The sequence below is a fragment of the Anoplolepis gracilipes genome, chromosome 1 (assembly GCF_047496725.1).
Source record: "Anoplolepis gracilipes chromosome 1, ASM4749672v1, whole genome shotgun sequence".
Classification (NCBI taxonomy): domain Eukaryota; kingdom Metazoa; phylum Arthropoda; class Insecta; order Hymenoptera; family Formicidae; genus Anoplolepis; species Anoplolepis gracilipes.
In genome coordinates, this window is record NC_132970.1 from 2,361,526 (window position 1) to 2,386,150 (window position 24,625).

General features: G+C 27.0%; 1 pseudogene; it reads left to right on the forward strand.

Moving 5' to 3' along the window:
• The first annotated feature begins 10,415 nt into the window (after positions 1-10,415).
• Positions 10,416-16,524, forward strand: LOC140668894 (glutamyl aminopeptidase-like; annotated as a pseudogene).
• The last annotated feature ends 8,101 nt before the right edge of the window (positions 16,525-24,625 follow it).

Consider the following 24,625-nt stretch of genomic DNA (forward strand, 5'->3'; position numbering starts at 1 on the left):
TATCAGATGTATATATATATTTTTTTTGTACGTCTAAAATAAAATTTTTGAGAATTGTATAGTTTCTTTCATTTAATATTTGTATTGTATATATGCTTAATATTTATAATGTGATAAATAAAAACTTAATTGCATAATAATCATTTTTTTTTAATAATAATTACTTCAAACATAATTTTATATAATTTTTTTATATATTTACGGTTTAAAATTGTGTTCCATAACTCCACTTTTATGTATCCTACTAGCAAGTACTAAATTATATTTTATCTTACAATTAATTTCAAGGTAATAAATTTGCTAATATCATATATCATAGTTCTCAATCTCACGCAAAAATTGTGCAATAATAAAACAATTCAATTTTGTTTATTATTTATTAACTTCATTTATTATTATTTATTACGTATTATTTTTACGAATTACTTTTAAAATAATAATTAAAATATCAGATTGGTCAGAAAGTCTTTCCGTATTTTGAGTCGTCCTTTTTGCATAAAATACAAAAAGATTTTCTCACCAACTTAATAATTACACACAATGTCAATTTAAAACTTTAAATATTATATCTAATAAAAGTTTCTGATAAAATTATCATTGTAAATAGAAATTTTTATTAAAATTGTTATTTTTCAATTAACAATAATAATAATTGCATTTTAAATATATACATGTCAAATGTATTTACAATTTTTTTTCTATTTCATTTTTTCTTACAGATATTCTTACATATATTATATCTTCATAAAAAAATAATTTTCGAAATATTTTATATAAACAAAACTATTTAAATGTTTATTTTTGATAATCTATATTTAAAGTACGATCACCACTAAACAGTTTAATACATGTGAAAAAATATCTATGTATTTTTTAATAATCTTTTAAAAATATTTAATACAGTAATACCCTAATTTTTATTTTTATGTCGTCATCAAATTCTATTCTATCTTCTATTCTAGTATACACTTCCAAAGCTTCTTGCCTCTCATGTCTATGACGCGTGTCATCGAGAGGCGGTTCGCGCACATTATGTATCTTCTCTCGTCTTGGTTGTCCCTTGACTATAATGGGCTGTAAATAACCGTTTTCTCGAGTCCGAGTGCTGCGGAATATTGTTTGCGATGGTAATTGTAATGTTTCCCGGATCTCATTTGCTGGCTTTCAGCCGCTAATATACGACGGCTCCGTGGCGCGAGGCCGCGGCCCGCTCGTAAATTTACTGAAACACACAAACAGTTCATCTGGACTAGCTGGTCGCGTGGGTGCCTGAAACGTTTCAGTTTGCAGCTCTGTATTCTCGCCATTTCCTTCTCCGATCCCTTTTCCTCCTTTTTCCCTTAAAGGATCTTTCAAGAACTTTTTTTTCAATTACAATAGAATTTGCTAGGAAAATATAATAGGAAAAATAATTTTAAAAGTTTTTTTTTAATTTACTTACATATCAAAGTAGAATTGTGTTTTCTAATCTCTATTATGTCATTTATGTCGCTCTTTATTTATCATTACATCAATCTTATCTTCATTTATACGTAAATGTTAAAGAGTTTCCCGCGCTCAATCGACTGGATAAAATCGCGAGAAAGCCGCTGCCGCTACCGTTTCCTATGTATAATTTACGATCGTACGCGGAATGAAGTCAATTAAGCTACGAAGTTTGTTAATATTGAAACAAATCGCGGATGATGGCATCTTTATTACTTTAGATCGGCGCTCGCTAGCTCGTTCAATATTCCTTCCGCATAGTCCATCGAGTCGCGCGCGCTTGCTCGTTCTATTCGTTTCTTTCACCTTCGTGCCGCGGAGTGATTGCAATCATGTTTTCCAATCCGCCGATGGTTGTTGAATTAACCACCGAGTTACGCGCGCACCGTCCCGAGGGCATGCAAAGAAGGCGCAAGCATGGGGAAAAGAGAGAGAGAGAGAGAGAGAAAGAGAGATATAGTCCCTTGTGTGGAGTTCTTTAAGATTCGTGCGCGTACCACAATTATCCGCGTCATTACCGGCATGAATATTCATGAATGCACCTCCGCTCGGCGAGAGAGACAGCCGCGGGCGAAAGCAATATTTACATTACGAATACTCTTCCAGCTATGCCTAGTAAAATCGATCGCGCGTGAAATATCGCGACAAGATGTGCAAAAAGCGCAGCATCATCATATACATGCGATAGTGGACACATTTTAAATAAAGACTATTATAATTGTACTAAATTGTTCCGTTTAAATAAAGAAATTAAGTTTTATAATATTTTGAACAACGAATGCCAAAATACACATAAGAAATGTTTATTTAATACGTAGCTATTACATTTATATTTATATTATTGTTTACAGAGATTTTAATAATTTTTTGTTGCTTTTTCTGTTGCCAATTACATTTACACAGACATATATTAACAATTCTGTTTTCGCTGACATTGGATTTTTTGTGATTCATATTATCATATACTCGTTCTCCCTTTATAATACATGCAAATAATATCATCGGAATATACTCCCGCTAAAAAAAATCCCATAATTGTTAATTTTTAGAAAATTTTAAGAATTTTTTATAATTCAAGTTTATAAGGAATTATATGAAGAAAGATATCAGATTTATTTAGATCTCTAAATATTTTTTAGAAAATTCAAAATGAAATATAACTTAAATATATGTATATATACATTATATATACATATTATATATACATAATTTATTTCTTATCAAATAACAATCGGATATATGTAGAATGCTATTATTTGAGTATATTATTTGATCTTATTTACTTTTTTAATTAAAAAAACATTTTTTACTTTTATCAAATATTTTCTGCATTTATCCTACATTGTTCTAGTCACACAGATTCGCATCGCTGTTTACATTATGTTGTTTGGGATGACTTTATTTTTTTCCTATATATTGATCTTGAATTCGTTAATATACAGGAAAAATTTATAGTTACATCAGACAACATGCGTGATAGAGTAATGTAGGATATTAATCCCCATTAGGGAAGAAATGTGAAAATTGTCTTCTAAATTAAAAAAAAATGAATAAGTTCGAGTAATATATAATACTCAAATGGCATTCTATATACTATTGTTAACTGACAAGAAATAAATTATATATATATATAATACATATATACATATAATGAAGAGTGCTCTGTGATTCGAATACCTATGCATTCGAATATATGCAGATAATCTAGATTACGAATTTCTCAATAATCAACATAAATTAAATATTTTGTAATTAAATGAACAAGAACGAAATATAGTGCATTCTTTGCAAAAATATTTATTATCTACCGATTGCTTTACACACACACACACACACATCAAGAATAAACACAGCGACTGATTTATTCGGTTCCATTCCTGCTGGGCGCTATCTCACGACCTTAAAAGCGGCTAAACGATTCAATTTGTAGTAATTATAATGCAACTGTCGGAGACCTCGGGCCTCGGGACTGAGACGCGCGCTTTTTTCATTGAAACCACTTAAGACGCGATGCGGCGTTTGCGCGTGTGGGCGTTGTTCCTCATCCGACACGATCGAGAAGTAGTGCCCGAGCTGGACAATTTCGAGCTAATCTAAATGATATTGAACACGTCTGACACTAATAACTCTAGACGACGATTATGAGAGACCATAGTATTTAATTATGATTTATTGAATTAATGATCGACACAAATTTATAAATACTAAATGAGCTTGCAATATACTTGGAATTTTTTAAATAAAAATTTATTTTTTATAATATAGATTTTTTATTGGTTTATTAATGCGGTTGTTGTGAGAAATATCTATTGTCACATTTGATGCTAAAAAAATATACTATACAAATATAATATACAAAGTAACTAAAACATATGAAAGATATGAAGTTTATCAATAAATAATTATTATAATAATTGATTATATATATATAAAAGAGAACGTGTGTGGAATAAGCATAATAAACATATTAAAATCTATGAAATAATTTACATAATATAAATTTACCGTGTGAGAAAAGTATTATTACTTCTACAAAAAAGTTGTAAATTTTAATTTTTTAATTCTTTTTAAATCTAGAATTTTGATAATTTATGATAAATAAAAACATTAAATAATATAAAGTTATTTATTATTTATACATTGATTATATCGATGTGTTCTAATCTCTTTTTTAGAGTTTTATATTTTATAAGTTAATAAAATTATTTTTATAATATATAGAGAAATAAATATTATTTAAATATTAACTTTTAATATCATGTAACATATAAAACCGAAATTGATATGATATGAAAGATGTGAATATCATGTTATAAGATATAGCGAGAATGTTACAAGATATAGCGAAATATCGCAAATAGAGAAAACCTACATATCAATGCACGTCATCGTTCACCGGTCGTTTCCTTGGACTTGGCGAATTGTCGTAGATACGTCTCTTAAAATAGCTTTCCCGGAATAACGAAGAATTTAGACCACCAACGCGCGGCTCTTGTCTCAATTAACGCTTAAAGACTTGTCTACACGAAACCACCACCCACTACGCCATTTAAGTACTATATTTGCGCGTAACGAGACTGACTTGTTATCTTATAAGAAGGGAGAGGAAAAGGCTGTGATAATGATAACAATCTTAATTTTTCCATGACGTCAGTGGAGATGAATTTAATGTCGAGAAATTATATGTGCAATGTTACATGCCTCGTGAAAGCCCTCTTATCGAGTTTTCTTTTATACAATAGATCATAAATTATTTAACATGATAAATAACGATAATAATCACAAGTGTAAATTTTGATTTAAAATCTATTTTACTATATATATACATATATATATCTATTTTACTATATATATACATATACATATGAGATAATTTTTTAAGCTAAAGTTTTTTTCTAAAACATGTCTTAAGAAATACAAATAATTACTCGTTTGTGATTTATATAAAAGAAATCAGATTATAAAAATTGTATAAATCAGATTTGTGAAATATTATAATAATAGTAATATTTAAAAATTTAGAAACAATTTGAAAATATTTGTCCCGAATCTTGCTGTAAAATTCTGTAACTTAAATAACATGACCGAGGAGTAACGTTAGTGATGATCTACCTTGACATATAACAAGCAATATGTAAATTTTGCCAAATTTTATAAACATAATTTCTATTCGCGTTAATCCTAAACTTAACAATGTATTCTATTATATTAATACATAACATTTATATTTTTTCAAATCTAGGGTTGCTCTTGCAGAATCTAGTTTCTTGCGTTTGAAAATAAAAAGTAGCTTCTTTTAGTTTGTAATATTATTATTTTTGTAATTTTATTATTGTATTGTTAGAGGATTATTTTACTATTATTAATATTATAGTTTTCTTTATAAATTTCTGACAAGTTAGTAAGTAAGCGCATAAAAAATCTTAACTGACGCGATCTACGGTGCTTCACCTGCAAGAAATCCGCGCGTAATCTGCAAAAATCTAGGCATGCGCCCGCGTATACGTACTGAAATCTGCCCGCGTAGTCTCTTGAGTTTTGCAACAAAGTGGGGTCAATTGGAGACGAGGACCTCGGTCGCCTCGCTCCCACACTCCGCAGAAATTTATTCTGTGGGCCTAATCGAGGCCGACCGCTCCAACGATGTGACGAAGAACGAAGAGAGGAGCTACTTTTCTCTCCAAAAAAGAACGTGACACCTTATTACGAAAGCAATATTTTTTGATTACAAAATGATTGATTCATCGTAAGTGAGTATTTATTAAACGTCAATTAATTTTAATTGCATTCGAGATTTATATTTTAATCGTTTTGTTGATATTTGGAGTTTTTAAAATAATAATAATAATGTAGATATTATAATGTAATATAGATATTATAATTATAATTATATAGTATTTTAAAATTTTCTAACAACTTTTTAATTATTTATCTGGGTATTTTTACAGAAAGCTGATCGTGAAGATTTCTTTAATATTTTAACTCATATTATTATTATATTTATATTATATTATTTCTACTCTTAATAGTAGCTAATATAAAAAAAATATACGCTTTTTTACAGACATATAATTATTTAATTATTATATACTAATAAAAAGAAATATAAATAACTCATAATTAAATAATTATATATATATATATATATATATATATATATATATTCAAATGTATTCAAACAATTCAAGAAAATATCGAGTAAAATTATGTAATTTTTTTGAAAAAAAAATATAAATAAATTATACACGGCGTATAGACATACATAAAATAATCTTTTCTCTTTTACGCTTTCAAGGTATAGTAGTAAAAGAATTATTTAATATATTTTAATATTTTGTGACAAAATATTCCTAAATTATCTAGTATCATTGATTATTCTAATTTTAAAATACGATGCAAGTTAATAGTAATTTACATGCTTCTCTTGTCAGACAAACGATGAACCTATGTTCACTTCTGTTTTACGGCAAAGTGTCTTACCTGCTTCAGTTGAGTACGCTTCTTTTAATATAAAACGTATGACGCGTAAGAAGGCATGTGGGAGAGTCGCCCACGCCAACACTATTCTTGGAGTTAATGCTGCTTATGCCCAGCGAATGCAAAATATGCTTCTGTTGACCTGCCGGAGTGCTGCCCCTTAAGCCGCTTCCACACGATAGGATCTTAATGTAAAGGAAGCTAATTTCTCGAAGCTACTGACTGATAGTGCGTATTTTACTTAATATATACGAGTACGGAATATAATTATAAACTCTAATTACATTAAAACATAATTTCATTGAAATTTTGCGCGCTCTTGCGTGACGCATTTCATATAAAATAAAGATACCTTTCTCTACCTCTATGGAATTGAAATGTAAATCAATCGAGATTATTGTGAATTTTAATGTCTGCTTTTATAAGAATAAAAATTACTTCATCCCCATTTCCTTGACCATTTCTTATAAGGTTTTACTAATTCTTGCTTAATTAATTCTGACGGAATCCGTATATACAGTTATCATCGATCTGCAATAGCAGACCCGTGAGCGCCGACTCGAGATGGCAAAAGCGTCTCGGCTTAATCTTTACCGCTATCAGTATAAGCCGGTACGCACATCGGTAATAGCCTTCGATGTGGAAAACAACCCGTGACTGTTCACCATGCCATGACTGTTCGCGGTATGCCATCGCGCACACCGATCGCTAAAGTATTTCGCGCGCAATTAATTGGATGAGCGAGCGAGAACGAGAGATTTTAACAACGATGTGGAAATCAAGTCAGCAACTGATATAAACGATTATCGAGCCCGACAAAAGAAGAGATATCATTCGAACATTTTTATTCTAAATTTCTACTAATGTGATGTTTCTTATTCACCTGTCTTTTAGTGTCTGTCTCTCTCTCTCTCTCTCTCTCTCTCTTTTTCAATCAAAATAATATTATTATAATTCCAATTGGTAATCATTGTAATACTAATTATAACTTTAATTTAATTTAATGATAGTTTAATTATTTAAAATATTTCCTTTTGTTATTCGGTATCATATATTCCTTAAATAAAATTAATGATATTGTAAAATTTAAAGCCTATTTAATAGTCGAATAGCATTTTTAATATTAACATTGTTAATTACTTTCGTAAATTATCTATGTTTTAAGGTAGAAAGATACGACCGAGTCGAGATTTCTTCAAGGAGCTTAAATAAATGGTATGAAAAATGCAATAAAGATGATTAAAATATCATTCTTATCTTGCACTAGAATTCTTAAGTGGCGATTGACCGCGTTACTTTTCGACCTCATCGCCGAACTTATTGTTAGATCTTCTCGTGTTTGCTTCTAATAATGGCGAACACCCTCTATAATATAATATTGGGCTCGCGGGAACCATTAACGCTTTTAGCCAGCAACCGTGTGTCATTGACAGTGCTTTTTATTGACCGGGCGCATAACTTTCTTTAATGTCACTCGTTTATGAGCGAGTAATTGCACGATTTCGGTGTCCCAATCTGGGTACTTGACAGAGGCGGAGGAAGGCGGACAAATATGGAACATCGTTATAATAAACGCAACGCGAGTCTCTTTTTGATTACAGTGGCTGGTGCCGCCATTAAACCGATATAGAAATTTCTTTAAATTAAATCCGAATTACTCGTCGTATCCGTAATTTTGTTAAACGTAAAGAAACTAGTCATAATATATGATAATAAAGATGCCATTCTATAATTTTTGCTTTTTTAACTAATTATTGGATATCATCCCTCCATTGTTCGTAGATTTAAAATAAAATTTTATAAAGTTGACCAGGATATATAATAATAATTTTACATTTTTAATTGCTACAATAGCATGAGAGAAATCGCTGTTTACGAAGCTTAGCAACGTTTTGTGCGGTAAGAATGTGCGTAATGCATCACAAACGAACAGCTAGTACGGGCATAAATAAAGGACGTGCGTACGTGGGTGTTGTCATTCGCCGATGATCAAAAGATAAATAAATTTCTATAGAAGTCTTGTCGACGTCATAGATCGATATGAATAGATGACGAGACGGGATCGACTCATTCTTGCTGTATCATCCTTCGCTTTAGTATGCACGATCTTTACTTTAAAGTATTTTTGCTTATCTAGACATATGACAGACAGCCTTAAAAACATACACACATTTTCATAAACAACTACTATACAGAGCACGTTACGCTATTTATATATTTCAGCTGTTTTATCTTTGTGAGTTATTAATTACTATTATGCTTTTATTATTTATTAATTATTGTTATTTATTATTTTATTTATATCTGTATAAACAGTAAATAAAACTTATATAAATGCGTATATATTTTTTATGTTCATACTATTAAGAATTATTTTTTTAAACATTTTTAGCATAGAATTCTAAAAAAAAGAAATTTCTTAAATATAGTAGTACCTAATATTTTTCTAGTACAGGCGATTTATCTAAGAATTGGTTTCTTATTGAGTTTTAGTCATCGATAAATTTTCAATCTTTCTCAACTTGACTGTACATAGAAAGGGAGAAAGCTGCAATGGAAAAAGCGACAGAAGGAAGAGAGTTACGAACATATGCTTTGATCTAGATTAAATTTATGTAAAACATAACATATAAATCAGTATAACGAAAACTAAACACGGTGAAAATAAATTTCGCGAAATTATATGTTTATTTGTAGCGTTTCTCTCTTTCTCTCTCTCTCTCTCTCTCTCTCTCTCTCTCTCTCTCTCTCTCTCTTTTCTCTCTCTTTCTCTTTCTCTGTCAATATGAGTCACTTATCTTACTCACGTTCTTGATAAAACATACACACGCGCTATTTTCAAGTTAAAGTAAAAAATTGAAATTGAAAATTATGTAGAAAACAGCTAATCGCATCAAAAAAAACATTAGAGGCAGTTTTTGTTGAGTTTTATTTTTAAAAAATTGGAGAAAAACAGTGACATTCTTTCATCAAAAAAACTTAACACAACTATACATATGTATGCCCCCTAATGGATCTAAAAATATTTTAGTGTTATTGGAAAATGGTTGTACCACACGTACGTACATCCAATTTAAATAAAATATCTCAAAACGTTTTCTTAGATTTTCGAAATTTTATCTGTTTTTCAAATTTAGCATCCTGTATACGAATAAAACATTTTAGAACATATTAATAAATTATAAGACGTTAATAAGATTTTATTCATAAAATAAGCCAAAAAATATCACCTAAATTTCTTCTATTTACTTACTAAAAGATTACCGTATGTATATTATACATATATTACGTGTGTGTGTGTGTGTGTATTAAATATACAATAAATTGAGAAATCTATTAAACAAGATTTGCACAGAAATGTTATTATTATTTTACATTAAACAAGATTTGAATATAAAAAAATGATCCGGATTCATTTCCCTTCTTTTTTTATTAAAAAAATACATATATGATAATAACAGGAGCTTTGCATCGTATTTATTTATACTTATGTGTTTTTAAATAAAACTTTTTATTACAGATACTTAAAACAAAAACTTAACATCGAGAAGTTGTTGTTAAGATTGTTATTATTAAACAGCGGCTTACTCATAAAGGCAATAGTTTCCGTTCCCTTTAGCAACAATTGTGAAAACGATCTCCCAATTGGATTCCGTTTATCGGACTGTGTTATACCGGAACATTGTAATATACAGATAGATCTAACATATTTCGATATAGGAGAAAAATACTTTATTTTCTTCAGTAAATGTTATGTCTATGTCAACATTATTCATCCGTGGTTTATAAGTTTACACGCACAAAAGCTACAAATAGAAGTACAGAATGCTATCCTCATCAATATAGTGTCAAAAGAACTTTATAAACCGACACATTTTATATATAATAATGAAAGTCATATTCTCGTTTTTTATTTCGATTATGGATTATCAAATGGAGATTATTTATTAAACATGAGCTTCAAAGGTTTCTCAGATGATAGAAATAGGTTTATAAAAACTATTTACAAAATCGCAGATAGAAATAACGTGCGAGTAAATGTTTAATATACAATAATAAAATATCTGCAATAAAATAAGTTAAAATATTTTAATAGTACAATATAATTCATAAAACGGGTATCTGTCTATTTATACGAATATACATATTATCTAATCTTACATTTTATTATAATTTTTAAAATACCAGCAATTTTTAATACCGATTGATATTTCTTGTTATATAAGATATGCCATTAAAATGTAATAGGTGGTTTGTCGCAGCACAATTCCAGCCAATTGGAGCTCGACAATTGTTTCCATGTTGGGACGAGCCAGCATTAACAGCGACATTTAGTATTTCTGTCAAACATCAGAGGATGTTTTCTGTGACTATGTCGAACATACTGATACAAGACACAATAAGATATAATGATCACACACAGTGGACATACTTTAAAACTACTCCTTTCATATCTACTTATCTCGCGAGAGTTTTACTACATGATAATGTATTCTTCATAGTGTTGTACAGTATGAACAGCAATTTCAAAAGGATATAATGTTTGCAAGTAATGTCACTGATATCGTTATAATATCATCAGAAACCCAATCAAAACTTCCTAAGAGGGTATCAGCTCTGTATAATGTTATACCTTTAAATTTTCGAAAAATTGGTATTAGAAATTTTGCACTGATTTTTTATAGGTAATATATAATTATAATTAGAGTGCAATAATTGGAATATGAAAATATCATTAAACATCAAGATTGTAATAAAAACTTGATATATACATTAACAATTTATTTACAACATATTGTTTTTAGAGAAGCAACTATTTTATATAATGAAGAATTAGACCCTGTTACACAAAAAATAGAAGTAGCACTTATAATAGCATATGAAACATACATTAGTTGATAATCTAATCAGCCCAGCCTGGTGGTCTGACTATTGGTTAAACAAGGGTATTGCTATGTTGCTCGGTATAGATAGCATTGATAAGGTTGTTTCTTTTTCTGGTTACACTTATAATTTTTTCGGTTATATGCAATTAAAAAGAAAAAATTATTGACAACAAATCAATTAAAAAGTTTGTTATAAACCTACTAAAATCAAATGTAAAATATAAGGCATATTGATTTAAATATAAGAAAACATCTTTTTCTGTTTGACATAATTATAATAATATCTTATCTTGTCAGAGAAATTCTTCACGCAGTAATAGTAAACAATTGTTCTTTCTTCATGCGAAATTATGCACAAATTTATACAAAAAATATTTATTGATTATTTGGGGTTAAAACTTTTACATTAAAAACTTTTACATTAAAAACTTTTATTTACAGAACTTTGTAGATTTCCATATGATGGATCTATTCATAGTTCAAACTCAACAAGAATCTCTTCGTTTGGATAATTCTGTAGGAGGTATTACGAAGCCTTTTATTTCAGAAGTCAATAAACCTTCTAAAATTGATTCACTTTTCTCCTTTTCTTTCTACATTAAGGGTAAAATAAAGTAACTATAACAATTAATTTGATTGTTCATAAATTTTTGAAGTATTGCAATTATCATGAAAGAAACGAAAAAATTGAACAAGTTTATTTCTCCGCAGTTTATTTATAGAGATATATATATATTAATTGTATAGGAAAAAGGAAAAAAAATTAGAAATTTAAAAGTGACGTTTTTTTATAAAGTCACAGCTTTCATGAATTTATGAACACCAGAATAAATTAAATATATTTAAATGTACACGTACTTTATGATGTGATTATTGCAGCACCTATCATGTTGCAATATTTACTTAGTTATGAGGTATTCAGATCGGGTATTGAAAAATTCCTCAACGAACAGTAAGTAACATAATTGTTACGTATTGTAAAAATAAAAATAATTGGCATATTTTTATAAAATATTATTAATTTTTGCGTTTTAAAATAAATCATTTTTTTCATATATTTTCTAATCGTCGAAATTCATTATTACATTCTTTCTTTCTCGTGCAATCATTTATTTCTACTTTTCTTATTCCACTTTTTATATCTCGAGTTTTCTATCTTTGGTCATATGTTTGTTATTATATTATAATTTAAATAATTACAATAAATTATTTGTTTTAAAATTACATGTACATATTAAAATGCAATTGTACTGATGCAATCTATGTTATTTGTGTTATATATATTGTTAATATTATGTGATTTTTTACATCTAAAAAGAAAGTTTAGTTCTACATCTCTCGATGATTTCTGGAACGTTATGCAAACCGCTCATAATGAAGCAGAAATACACAAAGAAAAATTTGACATAAGAAAGATTATGAGTGCTTGGACAAAGAAAAAGCATTATTCTGTGCTAAAGATTACATCATCTAATTTGGAATATTTGAAAATATCAATAGAAAATATTAAGAGCTTGGATAGAGATAATTGGTCCATACCTATAACTGTAACTAAACAAACAGACCAAGATTTTACAATATATACTTTGAACAATACGGATTACAAAGAATGGAAACCACAGAATCATACTCCGTTTATAGATTTTCCTTTTCCTCACAAAGAAAATGAATGGATAATAGTTAACTTACAACAAATTGGTAAATATTAATCATTTAATTGTTTATACATGTTTATTATACAACATTATAATTTAAGATTTTATACACAGATTATTTTAAAGGCTATATATTCATTTGTTTGACTTATAAAAATTCAAGATACTTACTATTACTCACAAAATATTTACAATCACTATCATATTAAGTAAATGATAGTATGGGATGAATTATAATGAAAAGTATTTTTTTACCATTAACACCAAATTTAAATTCGATTTTAAATATAATACTAAATATAACAATTTTAAAATGTTAAAAAAATGTTTAAAAAGTTATATTATATTGTTATAATATATCTTATTAAAGTATTAAAGTATCTTATTAAAATATTAAAATATTGTTATAATATATCTTATATAAATATATTAAAAAATATTATTAATAAGAAAAGTCTTACGATTTTATTTTTGCGATTTAAGTAAATTTTTTTTTCACGACATACTACTTACTACTATTGTACTGGCTACTATTGTAGCATTTAAAATATTTTGTTTTGTTAGAAATAAATTTATCAATTTTATAAAAAGTATTTATTTTTACAATTTTTATATATGTGCTATTAAGTATTTCTAACCATCATTTGCTCTTATGCAAAATTCATTACCATTCTGCAAAATTCGTATGTGACAGAAAATTTTTAATTATTAAGTCTTATTTTTAAAATATGAGAAAACGCAATAAATGTTAGAATGTGAAGAAGGATTATATTATACAATGTAATTTACAGTTATTTATTATTTATATGTACAAAATTAATTTAAATTTATAATTATTTGTACACATAGTTAAATTCTGGGAAGCACAGAATTATTAATGTAATATAATTAAATAGCAAATAATGTAATTTATATTTTTTGATTTACAATAAAATAGCAGTTTTTAATATATTTTGTACTTCAAATATTAAAAAAATAGATATTTAGAAACATTTTATAATAAATTCCATCAAAAGAATCTAATAATATGTAAAGCGTATTTATTGTATTATAGGATATTATCGTGTCAATTACGAACCTGAAAACTGGCGAAGGATTGCGAGATATTTTAACTCTGCAAATTATGAGACAATATATGTTCTCAATCGTGCTCAAATCATTGACGATGCCTATTATTTTCTATCAATAAGTCAACTAGATTTGCACATATATTTTTGGAACTTACAAAATACTTATCACAAGAGACCAATTATGTGGCATGGTATCCTATGATTAAAGTTTTGGAAGATATGTCACGTATTTTTCCAATATTAAACGAGAAAGTCGATTTAATCAAGGTAAATAATAACAGATTTTTCTAAAAGTCTTTTAAGTATATTAGATTGTATATAAAATACGTAATAGTCAAAATTGTCAAGTAATTTCAAGAATAATAAAATATACATATCCAAGAAAATTTATATACAAAATGGAGCAGTAACTGTCTATTTGGAATATCTTTGCTATTGTTAGAAATATAAAACTATTATAACTGTAAAAGTTATATGGTATTAAGAAAGGCGAAATATGCTAATCATTTTTTGACAATTCTAGGTAATTTTTTCTAGGTGAAATTACTATATAGATTTGAAAGTCAACCCTCTTAGTTTAAAAATTTTAAGTAAAATTATCTTAATTATTTTCATAAAAATTAATTCCTTCTAATATTCTACATAAAAAGTTATATGATGACCAAAAATTGAATTGTTTACGAGATATTTTAATTTGACATCGGTGTAAAGAAAATACATAGTTGCTTTTAAAAAAAATATGTAACTGCTTGTTGCAAATTTATTCTATCTTTTATTTAAGATTACTATGTGTTTTTCTTACAGTAACTGATTCCTCTCATTATTCTGTGCATAAAAATATTGAGGCAAGATAATTAGTAAAAAATGAATATTTCATGAAGTATTTCATAATTTATGTAAAGTTATGTCAAATTAAACTATCTAAAATATCTCGTAAACTATTCAATTTTTGGTCATTATAATGACTTTTTACGCAGAGAATATTATTACAAAAAGTCAATTTATATAAAAAATTAAAGTAAGTAATAAAGTAATGAAGTTTATTTAAAAAATTAGGTTAATTTTCGAATATTTTAAGTGTCTCCACTTATAGAAAATTATTACTAGCATATTATGACTTCCTCAATGCTACTTTTGGAATTACAATATTTTCATATCTTTAAAAATAGCGGAGATATTCCAGGTAGACAATTACTACTAGCCTGTACATATAGTTACGCTTCTATATAATTAATTAGATAAAGAATAAAAAATTTGTAAAGGAAATGTTTGCATGTGTTTAGTTTTATATTTTAGATGTGAAACATTATATGTTAATAATAAATAAATTATTGTTTAAAATCTTGTCAATACATTTTACAAAAAATCAAAAATTTATAAAATGTGAATATTTTTTAGAAACATATGATTATTTATTAAAAACGTTTATAAAAAAATTTTTTATAAAATTTATATTTATATTATATTTTTATTATAAATAACGTACAATACATTCTAAATGTATAATTCTAATAATAAATTAGACTCTAATTATAATTGCAATTTACAAAATACATTTCTAATTATAAATTAAATTAAATAATCGTGAGCTTAGTGAATGATAAAAACTGGCGAAAGAAGAGCCAAAGATGAGCAAACCACAGATTTAAGTATGTCGGAGAGACAAAGGATAAAGATAATAAAAATAAATGTTTAAAAAATTCTAAAAACAAAGGTTCTAGGTAAAAGGTGGAAAATAATGTTTTACATTGTTAACAATGTACACTAATAGTCCTAATAGTTTGAGAACAGTTTAAACCCCAATAATGTTAGGCTATTTTTCTAAAAATGCGTCAAAAAATTTTATTGTATGAGTTTGTTATCAAACTATTAAAATCGTGAGTAGATATGTTAACAATACTTACTTCTCATTGCTTATTTTTAGAAGATTTTTATCTAGAAGTTTTATCTTTGTTAATTTTTTATTAAAAAATTTTTTTATATTTATTTTTGTTTCTCTTTTGCTGCACGGTTGGGATGACTATTACTATTTGCTTGTTTTGTTTTTCTAGTTAATTACAAACATAGTCGTCACATTTGTACTTTTACAGCACTGAAGAAGATTTTGAAGTAGAAATTAAAATGTTTGTCAAAATTTATTTGTAATTATTTTATGTTACATTAATATATGCACGCGCAATTAATTCTAGAGCACAATTAATGCTCGTATTCGGTCCTTCTTATCTTATTTTTTATTCTAATTAATTATCGAGTTTTTAGAAAAGCATGCAAGAAATATTGAGTGCAATCCTTGAAAAAATTGGATACAAAGAACATTTTGAAGAGAATGTTCTTACTAAATGTTTAAGACAAGAAATCACCAAATGGGCATGTACTCTTAAGGATCTCAAATGCATAGACATCGCCAAACGTCAATTACAGGAACATCTCTCCCTCCCGTCTAAAAAGTAATTTTTTAAATAATTTTTTTTGTTACAATCATATTCTATTTGTATTATTACTATGTAATGATACTTTGTGATATTTTGTGATGATTTGCTAAATAATATATTAAAAGTAACAGATATATAATATATATATATATATATATATATATATATATATATATATATATATATGTGCATACAATATAATATATAATGTATATATAACTACTAATACGTTATTAGTACATCCTACAAAAAATTAGTCTAGGAACTTATAGGTACATATTATATATATATATATATGTGTGTGTGTGTGTGTATATAATATTGTGTACATACATGCTCTACATATTTTTATAATATATTTTTTTTAGTATATTGCATGGACTTTTACCATAGTGGAAACATTGGACATACTGTAATGGTATAAAGACAATTCCAGAGGAAAATTTCAACTACAATGCTTTGTGGATGCTGCTTGAAAAATGGTCTATTATAAAAAAATCTGATAAAATTTTAGAATTTTTAATGTGTTTTGCACATTTTATTCCCATCAAAGAGAATTTGGAGGAAACTTTTCAAGTATACCTAGCTTTCAACAAATCTATTTTATTTACATATTTTATTTATATATCATTTATTATTATTTATATATTATTATTATATTTCAGAAAGATATATATATAACTTTTTTCAAACTTATGCACCTTGTAAACAGCAACGCAGTACTTGAATATGTATTAGAGAATTTTGAAAAAATTAAACCCAGGTAAAAACAGTTTTTTTCTAAATATGTACCATTATACCATAAGTATGTACCATAAATATGTATTCTCGTAATTTAATGTGAATAAACATCATGCAAATATGTATATATATGTATATATATTTGCTATTTTGGTTTTATAGGGAAGTCAATACGGTTGCAGCATTGGTTATTATAATTAATCATGTATATTCTGAGGTACAACTAATAAGGTAGATTTTGAGAAATTATATATTGTGTACACTTATTTATTAATACTTCGTTATTAATCCAATATTATTTTATCTTTTTATGCACATAATTTCTTGATCTAATTATATATATGTATCATATAATATCATATAATGTCACTACATAATTTCTTAATATAATTATACATATATCTAATTATATATAATTAATATGGTGGCAAAAAATTATGTATTAGATTTATTGTATATGTATAACTAATTACAAGTTACACTACACTGACACAGTAAATATCTAAATAATTTATTTACTTTTATGGAGTTTATGGAAAATATTTTAATTAATAATAATTTAATAACAGATATTTTCTTTTAGAACAAACTTGACAAGATATATTTTGTAAATATCATATTTATTTTAATCTCGTTTGATTTATCATAAGGCTTTTTATCTTTGTAGATAAATGTATGAGATACATTTATATAAGTATTTACAAAGATAAAATATATTTTTATAATTATAAATAATTTTTATAGATATAAATAACTTTTATAGATATAAATAAATGTAAATAATTATATAAATTATTATATAAATAATTTGTTTTAACCGTGATAAGAATCAGAAATTATAATGCAATATATTTTTATATTTTAATACAAAAAAGAATGTTACTTATTGACAATGAATGTAAAAATAATTTGTTTTAGATACATAAATATGCGAAAAATTTCATGAATCAACAAATTTCGTTTATTCAACGCAAGATAAAAAGCGTTTATATGAAATTTCGCTCTTGATGAGATTCTTCTCTGAAATCAAATCAGAGAAGAGTTGGCAAATGTCAAATTTAAATCATTCAATTATGTAATTTTTTCTCTTGTACATTTTCTATTGAAAACTGTTTATTAGTAAAATGTATAGATCTATTGATATATGATGCTAATTGTGTCAATTTTTTTTCCTTTAAAAGTAAATGTATTAAATATATATATATATATATATATATATATATATATATATATATATATATATTAAATATAATGTTTAATATGTAATTAATAATGTTGAATTAAATCTGTTTCTAAAGCAATTCGTAGTACAATTAAACATACAGAGACTTTTATGATGTTTTCAACGTTATAATCATTCTTTTATTGTCTTCTTTTTGTCATTACTTATGTTAATTAGTATAATTATTAATATTATATATAAATCTAATTAGTTTAATAATAATAATCTCTTTTTTTCTGTCAGCATTAAGAAAAGTTTTTATGTATCGGATTTAAAAATTTATGTTTTTATGATTCTGATTTATCAAGAAATGTCATGTATAATTAAATATTTTTCGTTACAATCAAACTGCATAAAAATCATGGATAGATGTAAATTATAGAACCTCACATAAAAATGTATTGTCAATACAACAAACATGGAACACAATATCCATGTCAAAATAAAATTACACTAATTGTAAAATTGTATATAAAGACATCATCTACAAAAATTGCATGATATCTTGCAGTAGATAGTAAAAACTATAGTAAAAACTCTGTATATCAGGTTTTATTATAGGCATAAAAGTACTATTCCAGATTCTCTTTACAATACATAATTCCTTTTTAATACATCTATCATTATGTAATTTTCTCGCACCTTATGAATCCCGATGTAATATATTACTTTATATAAATACATATTTGTTACCTTCAACCAAAACTCATATGTACGTGCATTGTATTATCTACGTATTTTATGTATATTTTCTAAAACTTTACAACTTACATAAATTAATCGTAAATTATTAATCTCAACAGCGCACAAACAGTGCACTTTCAAGCTTTCTACCTCGAGTTTCGCAAGCAAATCGATATTGGGTGCTACTAAATAATGTGTGTGTGTGTGTGTGTGTGTGTGTGTGTGTGTGTGTGTGTGTGTGTGTGTGTGTGTTATAAGCAACAATTGGAAAATATTTAACAAAATTTGCACAGATATGCTATTACTTGACAATTAGAAGATATTTTATTATTGAAAAAGATTATGATTAGAGTTTAAAATAAAACTAGTGGTTGTGTAATTGATTTTCCATTAAAAATGTGATAGTATATAAATGTCTTACAGTAATTATTTTTAAATAATGTATACAATTTTTAAAAATTGTGAAAAACGATTATAGATGCAACAAAATTACAAAAATAACATTTTTTGCACGATAAATTCCGGAATCATCGTACAAATAAGTTGCATTTAAAAAGCTTTTATTTCAGGAATTCCAAGAATGTGGCATCAATTTTATTATTTCGAACCCGCGACTGAGACTCCAGGTGGAGCAACCATAACACCATTTTTGTTATCCGATAATAACGCTGTGCAACCTAAATTTATGTGGAGAGTGGGTACTTTCCATTTAATGACACAAATCGACACAAACGTCATTCTATCTTTGTTATCACTGGATGTTGAAAAAAGACGGAATGATGCTTATGTCGATTTGTGTCGATAATGGAAAGTACCCAGTTAAAGGTCTTTAACGATTTCTCTTGGGGAATTTTAAATGCTTATAAAAATGCGCTTATAGATTGAACTTTTCGAGTTTTCACGAGTCTTTAAAAAAAATACACGAAAAAGTAGTGTTATTATGATAATTTAATTAAGAAATCATTAATGTTTTTGAAGTAACAAAATAGCATATCCTTAAAAACAACATTTAATGTATACATTAAACATTGTTTACTAGACATAATTTTGGTATTTTTTTATAAATTTTAATGATATTAAAAAAACAGAGATACAAAATAAGTCTTAAAATTACAATACAAAATTAGTAAAATAACTTAGGTATTTCTAGAAACATATATTATTTTATTACCAGAAAAATGTGCAGAGAAAGTTAAATTTATTATACGATTTAGATACATAATTTTACTAACGTTATGTTTTTATCATAACACTTATTATAAAGATAATCAAATAACATATACAAACTTTTCACTATTTTTGTGGTCAAATTAAGGGACGTCTTTCCTGAGCAAAATTACAAGAATATAATATTTTTCTACTTTTAATTTTCATAACGTATATCATTGTAACTAAGTTTTGAGCCAAAGTCTACTAGATATTAATTGAAAATTATTATTTTTCTTATTTAGTGCATTAAAAATATTCTATTTTTAATTTAATTTAATAACTAATCAACACTTAATAACATATGTGTCGGTATATTAGTAAAGACTAACCACTGTCTTAGAATTAATCAATAAATATTTACAAAGTAAAATTATTATTCTTACATATTTTGTGATTACACATGTTGTTCAATAAATTATAATATAAGCGATAAATAAATGAACAGAAAAAGATTAAAATATGAAATACAATTTCCAAATTATTTATAAGCATTGCGAAGAAAAATATGTTCAATTTCAAAGAAAATACTCGTTGTAAAATTATTAATAAAAATATGCCTTTGCTTTAAAATATTTTCCACGAATTCCGTAATCTAAAATGAATTATTTCGATATTTATCGTTAGATATAATGTAACTTAGCTATAAAAATCTAATACAAGATTTTCTCGTTTTAGCACAATTAAATTAAAAAATTATATACATACATAATATAGAAAAATAAATAATAGGATTAATATCGAGGTACTTATAAGTGAGTGTACATAATTTTTCAAAATCTATCATATTTAGTTATGCCTTTGAATACACATGATTAATTATAATAATTATTGTTATAACCGCATTGACTTCCCTATAAAATCTCTATAAAATCAAAACAGTAAAAATAGCAATCTAATATACGTAATCTGATATGCGTAATCGAAAATATTTACATTGATGAAAAATCTTTTCACTTTGTTTAATTCTAATCTTTATTCTTAGTTATGTGTATTTTCTTACTTATTATATGTAAATTTTAAATACTTTTTGTTTCATTAAATTACTTTTTCGTTTTTTAATTGATAATAATATTTATTATATTTTACTATGCGGATTTATAATAATATCAACATGAAAAATTACATATATTATTACATACCATTAATGGTATTGAGTAATGTTTTAATATTTAGATTTGATATTATTAATCGTCATTTGTATTAATATTAAAATTATTGTATAAATTATATGTTTGCATCTCTTGAACTATATGTAAATTATACAGCACAATTTTATTATATTATCTCTTTTTGTATATACTTATAATCCAAAAGTTTCTAATTTTTATTCCAAACATAAAGTTTATTTAATATAATTGTCATAATGAGCAATATTCTTTGTTTTTAATAACATTTTCCCATGATTATATAAATGTTGATAAAGTGCAATATTTAATTACTAAATGAAAAATGTAAACATGTTAGTTTAGATCTATATGAAGAAATATACATATGTATAAACTTTTTTCTTTTACTAATTATAAAAACTGTAAATCCTTTAAAGTTTTACTAAACAAATTTATAAACAGGATAAAATAAAAAATACATATCTGATATCTCCCACACTACGTTTGCATACCTGAACACGTGCGTTGCGACGAAATTAACATTCCATCGGTGGAAGTTTCGCGGTTCTTCGTGGAGTTCTTTTAACGATGGCTGTGACACGATAATAATATGTCGTCGAGCTACGAAATCGGGCGGTGTCTTTGAGGGCTTTAACATAATAAATTAATCTATTAACGCCACGATCGCGTCTGCATTCCGACGGTGAAGAGGAGACAGGAAAATGGGTTTCGAGGGATCCCTGAGCTGTTCGTTGTAATCCTCAATTAGACCTAAATTGATTATCCCGAATTAATGTAGTCGACATTGCTTGCGCAGGCCGTCGAACCGAAAAAAATTTATAAAAAACGAGTCTCTATTCTGTTTGATGTTTTCTCGCTGGGAGGTCATTTCTCTCATCGATATGCGTAAACAACTCGCATTAGAAACTCATTAGAACGAAGCTGTTAAATGACTTTAAACTTTAAACTATAAAAATTATAAAATTATTCAGCGGCGTCGAAAGTGTAACGGGCAACATTTTATCGAATCCATCTATGATATATGTTTCTTTATTACTTATTACTTTATTATTAAGTGTCGATAATTAACGGTTGAATAATTAATCGTTGGATATGGACATTGAATACATTACATTATTTTACAATCGCTTTACGAGCAAATCTTTTTCTTTAGCTGGAAGGTTGCATAGAAAATCATCGACATGACTAAATTTTTATCGATAAATTGAAATTTAAATATTCAACATTGAAAGAATAAAAACCTGCGTGAAGAAGAGAAAAGAGTGTTGGAGACCGAAGGCGTATTACACACGGGAAGCCGGGAGAACCCCCAGTATTCCAGACTTTCAGATCCGTACCGAGGAGTCAGGTGAGCCAAGGCGCCCGGAGCGCCGCTGATCACTTTGACCTACGACCCCATCAATCATCGCCAAATCATACACCACTTATCTCGGCGTGGCACGAAAGCCGGCGCACGTTCTCTTATAACGGGCAAAAGCGCACATATTCGCCTCCACCTCTGTCTTCTCCTCCCATCTCTTCCCATTCGTTTCTTTCATACACCCACGATTTCCCTCGACTATAAAAATTAATGTTTACGACGACTTTCTGACGAAAAATTAATTGCTTTATATTATGTACGTTTTAAAGTTATTCATGAAAATTAATACGAGGACAACCAAAATGTAAAATATGCATTTTTTAGTATTTCTCTCTCTCTCCCTCTCTTGCATTTATAGGTAGAAATTGGAAACTTTTAAATGTTATTTTCACGATTCATATAGACTTTTAATAATCGATTATTAGATAAATTTCTTCTATAAATTTATTAGAGAACAAATTTTCTTGATAAAAATACTTAAAACATATTTTGAAAGAATCTTATAATGTTAAAAGCAATAAATAAATAAATATATATCTATATTTATATATTAACATTTAATATAGGTACCAATATTTCGAAAATGTATATAAAAAATACTTTATAAAACTGTATTACTAAAAATATCCTAAAATTTCTAAATTTCTTTAAAAAATTTTAAATTTTTAGAAAAATATAAATGTGACTTTTAAGTAGAAAATAGAAATTATTTAATGACATTTAATTTTTTTATATTTAGGATTCTATTGATATGCAATTGTCGTTAATATTGATCCAATTTATTATACTTATGCGTTATAGCCTAATTAAGACACGGTCTACAACATAACGATGGTAAAAGGCTGAACTGTTTGGACAACTTGTCTTCGTGGTGTTTTGACATAAATCAAATGAAACATGTGCACTCTCTCTCCCTCTCTCTCTTCGTGCGACAGTTACTAATCTGAAATTAGGTCAACGTCATTCTCTAACTCCACTCCACTCTCTTCATCATATAACCAATATTTATATCTATATCGATATTTAGGCCAAGTTTTACAGTAACCTGTCCAAAATATTCTCTATAAATATTAAGTATATACACACATACACACTGTTCAATATTTTTAGTAATATTACTTAAAGTGAAATTGCATTTAGCTCGAAGAGAACATGACAGTTTTAGACACTCGCTTAAAAATTTTAAATCTCTAATGAATGGATTTTTACAGTTATTCTTATATAGATCGTAACGTAACGAACAAAGTGTAGCGTGACATTACAAAGTCTCACGGTTCATATGTTCTCGATTATACAATAATTGTTGACTTTTCACGCGGAATTAATAAAAAAGAAAATAATTTACGATCTCTCTCTTTCCCGGGTCGCGGTGTGAAGAAGTTTAGGTCAAAGTTCAGATGCCCAGATGCCCCCCACTCGTCGTCTCCCCTCGTTCTTGTTGTTTCCCAAGCCCATAACTGCGGTCGAACGCGTATCTTCGTGACCTTCGCGTAAGCAAAAGATGAGGAAGGAGAGTACGGGAAGAACCGTAGATGGCAGAAAGCAGCTTCCCTCGTAATTGGTGGGCACATGTGCCTCTCGGGAATGGGGCAAACGTGATTCAAGAATTCTCAATGAACTCACTTTAATCTCACTACCCGGTAGTTTAGATGAAAAGGATTCGCCGGGAGAGAGAAAGAAAGTGAAAGAGAAAAGACCTTCTTGATATTTTATTAAGTCGCGACTGAACAAAATTGATACCTTCGTTTATGGTCGACTACTATCGATGTCGTAATTT